Genomic DNA, 12,978 nt, shown 5'->3' on the forward strand with positions numbered 1-12,978 from the left:
CCCAAGCAGACACCACACTGTAGGCATGGAGCCAGATACGGAGCTCGAACTAACAAACCATGAAATCATTACGTTAGTTGAAATCGAGAGTTGGACACTTAACTGAGCCACTCAGGCACCATAGGAACACTCAGATTTTATGAAGGACCCCAGGTAACTCCTCAAGAAGAACTTTGGTCACATCAGTGTGAAACTCAGTTTCCATGGAAAGAAAAACAAGCAACTCTGAATTGAAAAATTTTAGGGAAAAAGGAAATTGGCTACTATTCACACTATATTTTGCCACATATAAGACATGATCCAGGGTGTTGTGAGGCCTTCATTACAGGAGGAAGTTTGCCTACACTCCCTGTCCCAACAAGATTGTTATTCAGGAGAATTGGTGTGTTATTGAGATTTACAATTTCTTGGGTGCCAATATTTGGGTAAGGTCAGGTATTGGTTGATTGATATTTAAGCCCAGTAAAATGAGTTAGTTCCTGAAAAAAATGACATTGAACTTATATAAAATTAAGCTTCCTTGATTCATCAAGTCATGAAAGTTAAAAAATAAAAAGGGTGGGAAGAGAGAGAAATTGGAAAGGATCTATTTCTCTAAAAAAGCAAGCTGATGAATTAGATGCAGGAATTTGCTCAGCTGCAGAAATATGATGCTAGATGACACCTAAGGCCTATTCATGATATTTTTATTAAACACAATAAAATTATTGACCAAAGAAAGACCTGATACATACTCTTTTTTCTAGCTTTATTGATATATAATTGACATTCACTTCATACAATTTTAAGATGTACAACATGTTGATTTCATATACATGTCCAAAATGAACACCTTAGCATTAGCTAATGCTTATATCTTGTCTCATGATTAATTTATCATTTCTTCTTGTGGTGAGCATATTTTAAAATCTACTTTTAATAACTGTAATCACCATGCTGTACCTGACATCCCCAGAACTTATTCATTTTACAACTGGAAGTTTGTATTCTTTGACCAAGATCAATCATTTCCCCACTTGCCCCAGCCTCTGGTAACCATCATCTACTCTCTGTTTCTGAGTTCAACTTTTTAAAAATTTTTTTTAACGTTTTATTTATTTTTGAGACAGAGAGAGACAGAGCATGAACGGGGGAGGGGCAGAGAGAGAGGGAGACACAGAATCGGAAGCAGGCTCCAGGCTCTGAGCCATCAGCCCAGTGCCCAACGCGGGGCTCGAACTCACAGACCGCGAGATCGTGACCTGGCTGAAGTCCGACGCTTAACCGACTGCGCCACCCAGGCGCCCCTGAGTTCAACTTTTTAAAATACCACATATAACTGAGATCATACGGTAGAAATCATACAGTACTTGTCTTTCTCTATTTGGCTTATTTCATTTAGTATAATGCCCTTAAAGTCAACCCATGTTGCAAATGGCAGAATGTCCTCCTTTCTCATGGTTGACTAATACCCCATTATATAAAGATATATACATATAGATAGATATAGATATATCTCTCATTGACAGTTCACTTGTTTCCATATTTTGGCTATTGTAAATAATGCTGCAATAAATATGGTGGTGCATATATTTCTTCAAGATCCTGTTTTCACTTCCTTTGTGTATATTCCCAGAAGTGGAGTTCCTGGGTAATATGGCAGTTTTATTCTTTAATTTGCAAACTCTTTTCCATGGTGGATGCATCAATTTGTATTCCTGCCAACAGTGCACAAGATTTCTCTTTCTCAACATCCTTTCCAACACTTTTTTTTTTCCTTATCATTTTGGTGACAGCTATTCTCTCTGTGCATCTAATTTCATTAGGGATATTGCCCTGTAATTTTTTTCTGATACATATTCTTAGGGAACTTACAGTGTATTGGGATGGGGGAGGTAAAAAATAATCTGATAAGGATCAGAACATGGTAAGGATGGAAAGATGGCAGCAGAATAGGAGGATCCTAGGCTTGCTTTGTCTCATGAATTCAACTAGATAACTATTAAATCACCCTAAATAGCCCCAGAAATTGGCATGAAGACTGGTAGAACAAACTTCACAACTAAAGGTAGAGAGGAGGCCACATCAAAGAAAGTACGAAGTACAGAGATACGGTTTGGGAGGGAAATGGATTGTAGGTGCTGCACAGTGGTTGAGGAGGGTGAAAGATGGACTAGTGCACAGGGAAAACAAATCCTCATAGTAACTGGTTTGGAAAGTAAGAGAAGCCACATTTTGTGACTTCTGGAAAAGAAAGCCTAGAGTTTTTAAGGTTAGTGGGGGGTGCCTGGGTGGTTCATTCAGTTAGACATCTGACTCTTGGTTTCAGCTCAGGTCATGATCTCACAGTTAGTGGGATGGAGCCCCACGTTGGCTCTGTGCTGACAGTGCAAAGTCTGCTTGTGATTCTCTGTCTCCCTCTCTCTCCGTAGCCTCCCCCCACAACTTGTTCTGTCTCTGTCTCTCTCCAATAAATAAATCAACTTAAAAAAATGTTTAGTGGGCTTGGCAGTGATAGAGCCCAGAGGGATTGAGCAGTTCTTGGAAGGCAGGCAGGCAAAGAATTTAAGGACACACAACATGAAAACAATGATCTGAAGAGTACCTGGGGCACATAGTGGGGAGGTTATCCATTCATCCTGGAGTGCATCCTAGAGAGACAGCATTTACTGAGACTCCTCCAGGAAAAAGTACCTAGAAAGCACGATTTCCCACTCCTCCCCTTTAGCATAAGCACAGGACCACCCACAAGAACCAGTGCGGCATGGACATTTGCTTTCTCACTTGCTCACACCATGCCCCCAGCACTCCAGTGGAACTGCCCTTCTAGTCATATTTGCCTCAGTACCAACACGGTGGGATCCTTCCCCTGGAAGACTAGCCAAAAACCATGCCAACATCATGTCTCCCAGGGCAGGAGTTTTGTGGATCCTCAGTTCTAGTGGTGTTGGCAACCAATAAGCTGGAGCACACTTCCACATTTAGACCAAGTAGAAAACACTGCACACATTAGGCAAAGACAGCCTCTACAGATGACTGGCCTGGAGGATAAAGTGGCCGGTACAAAACAGCAGAGGACATGAAGCACACATTGAAGACACTTCAGGACCTCTACCAGGCCCTGGGGAGCAGGGGGAAATTCACCTCAGTGTGCTACAGGACCTCTAATTCATAAAACCATCACCCTCAAGAACAGGAGATGTAGTTGACTTTTCTAACACAGAAAGACAGGTAGAGACAGACAAAATGAGAAGACAGAGAAATTTGTCTCAAGTGAAAGAACAGGACAAGGCCATGGGCAAAGATATAAGCAAAACAGATATAAGTGACTTGCTTTGTAGAGAATTTAAATCAGTGAACATAAGGATACTCGCTGGATTTGAGAAAAGAGTGGAAGACCTGAATGGGACACTTAACACAGAGATAAGGAATAGTATAGCAGAGATAAAGGGTATAATAAATGAAATGGGAAACATGCATTGATGGAATAAACAGAAAGCTGGAAGAAGCAGAGGAACTAATTAGTTACCTAGAAAACAGAGAAATGGAAAGTAATTGGCTGAGTAAAAGAGAGACAAAAGAATTATGAAAACAACAATAGACTTAGAGAACATAATGTCTCCATCAAATCTAGTAATATTCATATTATAGGAGTCCCAGAAGAAAAAGAGAGAGAAAGGGGGGCAGAAAACTTATTTGAAGAAATAATAGCTAAATTATTAGGAAAAAGATATCTAGATTCAGGAGGAATAGAGTGTGCCTATCAAAATCAACAAAAACAGACTTGCACCGAGACATATTATAATTAAATTGGCAAGATATAATGACAAAGAAAAAAATCTTAAACGTGGTAAGACAAAAGAAGAAAATAACTTACAAAGGAAAACCCATAAGGCTAGCTGCAGATCTCTCAACAGAAACATCCTAAACCAGAAGGGAGTGGCATGATATATTCAATGTGCTGCATGGAAAAAATCTGCAGCCAAATGTACTCTATCCAGCAAGGTTTTCATTCAGAAAGAGAGAGAAAGAGTTTCCCAGACAAATAGAAACTAAAAGGGTTTATGACCACTGAACCAGCCCTGAAAGAAATATTAAATGGGAATATTCCAGTGGAAAGGAGAAACCAAAAGTAATACTGTAAAGTTTTAAAATATGAAAGAAGTAAAAATGAATATTTCTATTAAAAATTCAGTCAAGGAACTCGAAAAAGGATGTACTCTTTAAATGGCCATCAACTTAATATAGACTGCCAAATGCAGAAGTGATATAGAAACCTAATGGTGACCACAAATCACAAATTACTAATAAATATGTAAAGAATAAAGTGAAAGAAATCCAAATAAATCACTAAAGAAAATCAGCAAGGCAAGAAAGAGAAAAAGACAAGAAAGGATCAAAGAAAATCTTCAAAAAAAACTATAAAACCAGTAATAAAATGGGACTAAATACATATCTATCAATAATCACTTGGAATTTAAATGGACTCAATGCTCCAATAAAAAGACACAGGGTGACAGGATGGATTTAAAAAAGAGAAAAAAAAAACAATATCCATTTATATGCTGCCTACAAGAAACTTATTTTAGACCTAAAGACACCTGCAGATTGAAAGTGAAGGGATGGAGAAACAACTATCATGCAAATGGATGTCCAAAGAAAGCCACAGTAGCAATACTTATATTGGACAAAATACACATTAAAACAAAGACTGTTTTAACAAACAGTTAAATAACATTCTATAAAAATAAAGGAGACAATCCAACAAAAATATATAACAATTATAAATATTTACATACCCAACATAGAAAAATGAAAATACATAAAACAGTTAATAATAAATGTAAAGGAACTAATAGTTAGTGATAAATAATTGTAGGACCTTTAACATGCTATTTACATCAATGGATACATCATCCAAATAGAAAATCGACAAAGAAACAATGGCTTTGAATAACACACTGGACAAAATGCATTTAACAGATATATTCAGAACACCCCATCCTAAATACACATTATTTTAATGTGCATATGGAATATTCTCCAGAACATATCACAGACCAGGTCACAAAACAGGTGTCAACAAGTTCAAAATGGTTGAAGTCATACCATGCACCTTTTCTGACCACAATGCTAGAAATCAACCACAAGAAGATTCTAGAAAGAGCACAAATACATGGAGGTTAAATAACATGCTACTAAACAGTGAATGGGTCAACCAGGAAATCAAAGAAGAAATTAAAAAGTGCAGGGAAACAAATGAAAATGAAAACGCAGTGATCTAAAACCTCTGGAATGCAGTAAAAGCAGTTCTAAGAGGAAAGTTTATAGCAATATAGGTCTCCATTGAGAAGCAAGAAAAATCTCAAATTAAACCTAACCTTACATCTAAAAGAGCTAGAAAAAGAACAATAAATGAAGCCTAAATGCAGAAGAAAGAAGGAAATCATAAAGATTAGATCAGAAATAAATATAAATGATACAGAAACTAAACAAACAAGCAAACAAAAGCAAAATACAACAAAACAAAACCAACCCACAACAGAACAAGTTAATGAAACTAGGAGCTGGTTCTTTGAAAAAAATCAATAACATTCATAGAACTCTAGGCAGACTTATAAAAAAAAAAGACTCAAATAAAATCACAAATGAAACAGAAGAAGTAACAACCAACACTACAGAAATACAAACAATTCTAAGACAATATTATGGAAAAACTATATATCAACAAATTGGACAACCTAAAGAAGTGGATAAATTCCTAGGAACATATAAACTACAGAAACTAAACAGAAACATATAAACTACAAAAACTAAACGAAAGAAATAGAAAAATTTGAACAGACCAATAACCGACACTGAAATTGAATCAGTAATGAAAAAATTCTCAACAAACAAAAGTCCAGGACCAGATGGCTTCACAGGAGCATTCTAACAAACATTTAAAGAAGAGTCAATACCCAAAATAAGTCAGTCAGAGAAAGACAAATACCATATGATTTCACTCACTTGAGGAATTTAACAAGCAAATGAACAAAGGGGATAAAAGAGAGAAGGACAGACCAAGAAACATACACTTAACCATAGAGAACAAACTGATGGTTACCAGAATAGAGGTAGATGGGAGATGGGTTAAAGGTGATGCAGATTAAGGAATGTACTGGTTGTGATAAGCACTGAGTGCTGTATGAACGTATTGAATAACTATACTGTACCCCTGAAACCAATATTACACTGTATGTTAACTAACTGGAATTTAAATACAAACCTTAAAAAAAATAAAGACTTAGTACCTATTCTTCTCAGAATATTCCAAACTATAGAAAAGGACGGAAAACTTCCAAATTCATTCTCTGAGGCCACCATCACTTTGATCCCCAAACAAGACATAGACACAATTAAAAAAGACAACAGGCCAATACTCTTGATGAACATAGAGCAAACATCCTCAACAAATTACTAGCAAACTGAATCCAACAATACATTAAAAAAGTTCTTCACCACGATCAAGTGGGATTTATTCCCAAGCTTCCAAGTGTGGTTCAATATTTGCAAATCAGTCAATGTGATACATCATATCAATAAAAGAAAGGGTAATAACCTTATGATCATTTCAATAGCTACAGAAAAAGCATTTGACAACGTGCAACATCTATTCATGATCAAAACCCTCAACAAAGTAGGTTTAGAGGGAAAATGACATAATAATGGCCATATATGAAAAGCTTACAGCTAATATCATCCTCAATGTGGAAAAACTAAGAGCTTTTCCTCTATGATCAGGAAGAAGACAAGGATGTCCACTATCATCACTTTTATTCAACATAGTACTGGAAGTCCTAGCCATAGCAATTAGATAACAAAAAGAAATAAAAGGCACCCAAATCAATAAGATAGTAGTGAAAATTTTACTATCTGCAGATGACATAATACTATATATAAAAAACTGGAAAGACTCCACCAAAACTGCTAGAGGTAAATAAATTCAGTAAAGTTGCAGGATGCAAAATCAATGTGTAGAAATCTCTTGCATTTCTATACACTAATAATGAAGCAGAATAAAGAGAAATTAAGAAAATCCCATTTACAATAGCACCTAAGTGACATTGGATATAATAGGACACCTAAGAATAAACCTAACCAAAGAGGTGAAATACTTGTACCCTGAAAACTATAAAACACTGAAGAAAGAAATTGAAGATGACATAAAGAAATAGAAGGACATTCCATGCTCATGGATTTAAATATTGTTAAAATGTCTATACTACCCAAGGCAGTATACCGATTCAATGTGATCCTTATCAAAATACTAATAATATTCTTCACGAAACTAGAAAAGTTCTAAAATATATATGGAACAACGAGAGACCCTGAATAACCAAAGCAACCTTAAAGAAAACAAAAACAAAAACAAAACACAAAGCCGGAGGTGTCATAATTGTAGACTTCAGGTTATATGACAAACCTGTAGCAAACAAAACAGTATGGTACTGGCAGAAAAATAGACACATATATCAATAAAACAGAATACAAAACCCAGAAATAAGCCCACAACCGTATGGTCAATTAATCTTTGACAAAGCAGTAAAGAATATCCAATAGGAAATAAACACTCTCTTCAACAAACGGTACTGGGAAAACTGGACAGATACATGCAGAAGAATGAAACTGGATCACTGTCTTGCACCATACACAAGAATAAATTCCAAATGGATTAAAGACCTAAACATGAGACCTGAGACCATACAAATCCTACAAGAGAGCACTGTGTTGGCCATTGCCACATTTTTCTAGACATGTCTCCTGAAGCAAGGGAAAAATATAGAACTATCTTATGATCCAGTGATCATGCTACTGGATGTTTACTTAAAGAATGCAAAAACACTAATTCAAAGGGATACATGCACCTCTATGTTTATGGCAGCATTATTACAATAGCCAAACTATGGAAGCAACAGAAGTGACCATCAATTGATGAATGGATAAAGAAAACATGGTATATCTTAATACAATAGAATTTTATTCAGCCACAAAAAAGAATGAAATCTTGATATGGATAGAGCTAGAGAGCATAGTGCAAAGTGAAATAAATCAGTCAGAGAAAGACACATACCATATGATTTCACTCATATGTGGAATTTAAGAAACAAAACAAACAAGCCAAGGGGAAAAACAGACAAAAGAGAGAGCAATAAACCAAGAAACAGACTCTAAATTACAGAGAAAAAACTGATGGTTACCAGAGGGGAAGGGCATGGAAGGCTGGATTAAATAGGTGATGGGTATTAAGGAGTACGCTTGTTGTGATAGCATGGTCAAGTATGTAGGTGTTGAATAACTAAATTCTATACCTGAAACTAATATAACTCTATATGTTAACTAACTGGAATTTTAAAAATTCTTGGGGGCACCTGAGTGGCTCAGTTGTTTGTGTCCAACTCTTGATTTTAGTTTCGGTCATGATTCCAGGGTTATGAGATTGAGCCCCGCCTTGGGGCTCCTCACTCACCTCCCTGAGTGTGGAGCCTGCTTAAGATTCTCTTTCTCCCATATATATATATATATATATATATAGTCAGAATGTGGTAAACACTGTATGTGTTTATATATTGTGTTTATATATGTGTGTCATATATATATGAGAGAAAGAGAATATATATACATATATATGTATATATTCACAATGTGGTAAACACTGTAAAAGAAATAAAATAGGAAGGGTATGTAGTCTGACACTAAACTCTTTCAATCTGGTAAATATTTCACATTCACAGCTTCTATATACTTTACTGTATCTAAATGTAACTACTATATCTAAATGTTGTCATTATAACAGAGATATCTATGGATTGTTTATATCTGCAGAATATTTCACCTGTCTCAAAGGAAAGGTACTACCTACTGTAATGCTACTTTTGTGAGCTTCTGATTTTGTTCTGATGGATGCTTTCCATGCTTCAAAATTCTGAACTACAGTCATCTTTTGAAATAATGCCATACTAATTTAAATGGTGACATAAATTAAAATACTTCTCAGGTACTTGGATTCAATTAACATCAAAGTGTCACACATCAGAAAGAAACATAATGATTTATCTTGAAGTAATCAAAGAAGTTTTCTAATACACAATTGCAATGGAGCTGTTGCAATGTGACCAAAATAAATGACTCTGGATTGTTCTACAAAAACCAGAATAGTACAGTATCATTAGTAACAGTAAGGAGTATAGGTGTTGGGACAAGACAAAGTTGAAAGTAAGCACTAACATTGCAGCTTCCTAATTGGGTGACCCCAGACAAGTGATTTATTCCCTTTGATCTTTCATCTCTAAAGATTGGAAGGAAATAGAGAGATAATGAGATAATGTATGTGAAGATGGTGTGCCCACATAGCCAAACTGTTCTGTTATTATCTACTCTTCCTAGCCCACTCTTTTGCTTGCTTCTCACACTATGTTCATCTAGTCACAGGCTTATGGAAGAAGGATACACTTTAATACAAAGAGGGAGAAGTTTGGGCATATTAAAACAAACATCACTCCCTCTGCCCTAAAAGTACATGAATTATTGTTATAAAGTAGCATTTCTGTAATTTCCCCTAAAACCACATCATATTTACCATGTTTCCAGATCTCTTTAAGCTCCATTCTGTTTTCATCTCATACCTAAAACATCTCTTCTTGGTGGGAATCCTGGATTGCTCATTATTTGGACCTATGCAGTTTTACCCACTAGCCCAGCAATGTTGATCAAATCATTTTAGCTCCTTCCTTTGTAAAATGGAAAACAATGCTTCATTGGACCCCTCATGGAGTTTACACTCTAGTAAGGTGACACTTAAAAAATGAAGAAAAGAAAAAGAAGTTGCATATATATTATATTACCTAGCAGTAAAAGCTAAGAAGAAAAATAAAGCAAAGAAGGTAGGTAGGAAGTATTACGGTGGATAAGTTTGAAATTTCAGATAAGATGTCCAGGGAAAATGACATCTGATTCAGGACTTAAAGAGAGTGAAGGAATGAGTTCCTATAGAAATCTGGAGCAAGGTTGTTAAGTTGAATGCAATGAAAATACACAGCTCCAGACAGTAGTGCACTAAGTGTTTTCAAGGGTCATGGAAGATGCAAATATGGCTGGAGGGGTGGATGATGGAGGTTTGAGGCAATGAAGACAGAGAACTCTCATGGCCTCTTGTATGACACTGCAGGTAATGGCAAAAAGTTTTGTAAGAAGTAAAGCTACTGAAAGGTTTTAGCCAGAGTAGTGATATGATCTGACTTCCTTTCAGTAGGACCTATGTTGAGAAAAGAATGCATGGAGCAAAAGCAGGAGCATGTAGTCCAGTTGCAATAATGTGAGCCACAATGGTAACAGGGGAAATACTGGCACTAAGAATTAAAGTATAGAAAATACTTTACAAGTGCCTGATACGTGGAGAATGAGATACAATGTTATTTTTTTTATTTAAAAATTTTAATGTTTATATATTTTTAAGAGAGAGAGAGAGAGAGAGAGAGAGAGAGAGAGACCGAGCACGAGTGGGGGAAGGGCAGAGAGAGAAGGAGACCCAGAATCTGAAGCAGGCTCCAGGCTCTGACCAGTGAGCATAGAACCTGACACGGGCTGGAACTCATGAACTGTGAGATCATGACCTGAGCTGAAGTCTGACACTTAACCAACTGAGCCACCCAGGCATCCCTAATTTTTAATTTTTTATAAATTTTAATTCCAGTATGGTTGACATACAGTGTTATATCAGTTTTAGGTGTACGATATAGTGATTCAACAATTATATACATTTCTTAGTGCCCATTGTAAGTGTACTCTTAAACCTCTTTACATGTTTCACCCATCTCCCCACCCACTTCCACTCTGGTAACCATCAGTTTGTTCTCCATAGTTGAGAGTCTATCTTTCGGTTTGTCTCTACCTTTCTTTGGTCATTTGTTCTGCTTCTTAAATTACACATATGAGTGAAATCATATGGCATTTGTTCTTCTCTGAGTTATTTCACTTAGCATTATACCCACTAGATCTATCCATGTTTGCAAATGGCAAGATTTAATTTTTTATGACTGAGTAATATTCCACTATCTATCTATCATCTATCTATCATCTATAGATCTATCATCTATCATCTATCTCTCTGTCGATGGAGATAGGCTGCTTCCATAGTTCGGATATTTGTAAATAATGATGCTGTAAACATTGGGGTGCATATATCCCTTTGAATTAGTGTTTTTATATTATTTGGGTAAATCTCCAGTGGAATTACTGATCTCCAAAATTGGAATTACTGGTGATTCTGTTTTTAACTTTTTGATGAACCTCCACACTCTTTTCCACAGTGGCTGCACCAATTTACATTCCCACCCACAGAGCAAAAGGGCTCTTTTTTTCTCCACATTCTCCCCAACATCTGTTATTTCTTGTGTTGTTGATTTTAGGCATTCTGACAAGTGTGAGGTGATATATCATTGTGGTTTTGATTTGAATTTCCCTGATAATGAATGATGTTAATCATCTTTCAAATGTCTGTTGGACATCCATATGTCTTTTGTGGGGGAAATGTCTGTTCATGTTTTTGCAGTTTTTAATTTGGATTATTTGCTTTTATGGTGTTGAGTTGTATAAGTTGTCTATATGGTTTGGATACACTAACCTTTTATCAAAAATATCATTTCCAAATATCATTTCCTATTTAGTATAGTAACCATCTGTCACTATACAACATTATTATAATATTATTGACTATATTCCTAGTCTATACTTTTCATCTCTGTGACTTACATATTTTATTATAGTTTTAAATATTTTCTTAGTTTCATTGCTTTAGTGTTCTTATCAGAGAACTTCCATATCATATATGTTGAGCTGTCCTACATATCTTCTATCTGTATACCTTTTTCTCATGCCATTTTTATCTTTTATCTATTTGTATTTGATAATTTTACTCTTTTTGTTGTTGTTGTTTTGTTTTCTCTTTCTCTTATGGTGGTAATCATGGTATTTAACACCCTTAGGGTGTTTTTCATATTAAATGCTTTGGAAATATTAAGCTAGAGTTTTTGTCTCTAGTTTTGATTTTCCCAGAAGGAAACTATGAGAAGAGGATTGGATGACGTAGTTCATTTGGAAGGTGGAGAAAACACAGTGGGGGATGATTGGAAGTGAGGCAAGGAAAGAAAGACAGACAAATGAGTGCATTATCAAGAAAGTTCTCTTTCTAGGTAACTAGGGCATAGTCCCCCTGGGGAACTCAAGACACTAAAGCAAAGATTCTGTCCAGAATGATTCCATCTAAAGGATGTTGGAGCATGCTCATGTTGGCAGCACGTACCCTGAAAATTGAATCAATAAAGAGAAGATTAGCATGGTCCTGACACAAGGATGACACAAATTTCATAAAAAAGTGTTTGAATTAGGTCTTTTTAAAATCCCCATTATTGATTGAGGATTGTTCCAGGAGAACTTTTATTCTAAGGCACTTTACCATTTCCGAAAGTAGAGAAGCAGAGCTCTAGCCACTGGAAAATGTCCTTGGCAGTGATAAAGAGATGGTGAAAGTGAGGCAGGCAGATGCCAAACATGGTGGTGGTGGGGCATTCATAGTATGATATTTTTCATCACATTTTTGACATTTCACGTTTCGTATTTCCTTTTGTCACTTTTTTTTCCAGTAGGTTTTATTATTTGTTGGCATATTATTCAGTTAATATAACCATTTCCTAAGTCCTGGCTTTGATTTGAACTCTTTTTGTTCTATTAGAACCTTGTGTGAAAGCAGCAATTGTCAAGCGTAGCTCAACTTCATGGCTCAAGGCACACTCTTAAAAATAAAAGTATCTTAAAAGTATAAAAAATAACTGTGTATCCATTTCTATGTTCCTCAGGATTAACTATGATTCCAGAAGTCTTCTAATCTTTGTGTCTGTGTGAGTCAGAGTTCTACATCACTGTGTTTTCCTTTTGCAGTAGTCTTTAAGGTCTGCCTATGCC

General features: G+C 35.9%; 1 protein-coding gene and 1 non-coding gene across 2 annotated transcripts in view; both read left to right on the forward strand.

Moving 5' to 3' along the window:
- GABRB3 (gamma-aminobutyric acid type A receptor subunit beta3) overlaps positions 1-12,978 on the forward strand; it is a 468,180-nt gene that overhangs the window by 105,218 nt on the left and 349,984 nt on the right. The gene's annotated exons all lie outside the window — the stretch shown is intronic.
- On the forward strand, positions 12,297-12,404 carry LOC112856582 (U6 spliceosomal RNA). Its single transcript, XR_003223146.2, has one exon. It is a non-coding gene; the product is annotated as a U6 spliceosomal RNA (small nuclear RNA).

Source organism: Puma concolor, chromosome B3, assembly GCF_028749965.1.
Source record: "Puma concolor isolate L17-30 chromosome B3, mPumCon1.1.hap2, whole genome shotgun sequence".
Lineage (NCBI taxonomy): Eukaryota > Metazoa > Chordata > Mammalia > Carnivora > Felidae > Puma > Puma concolor.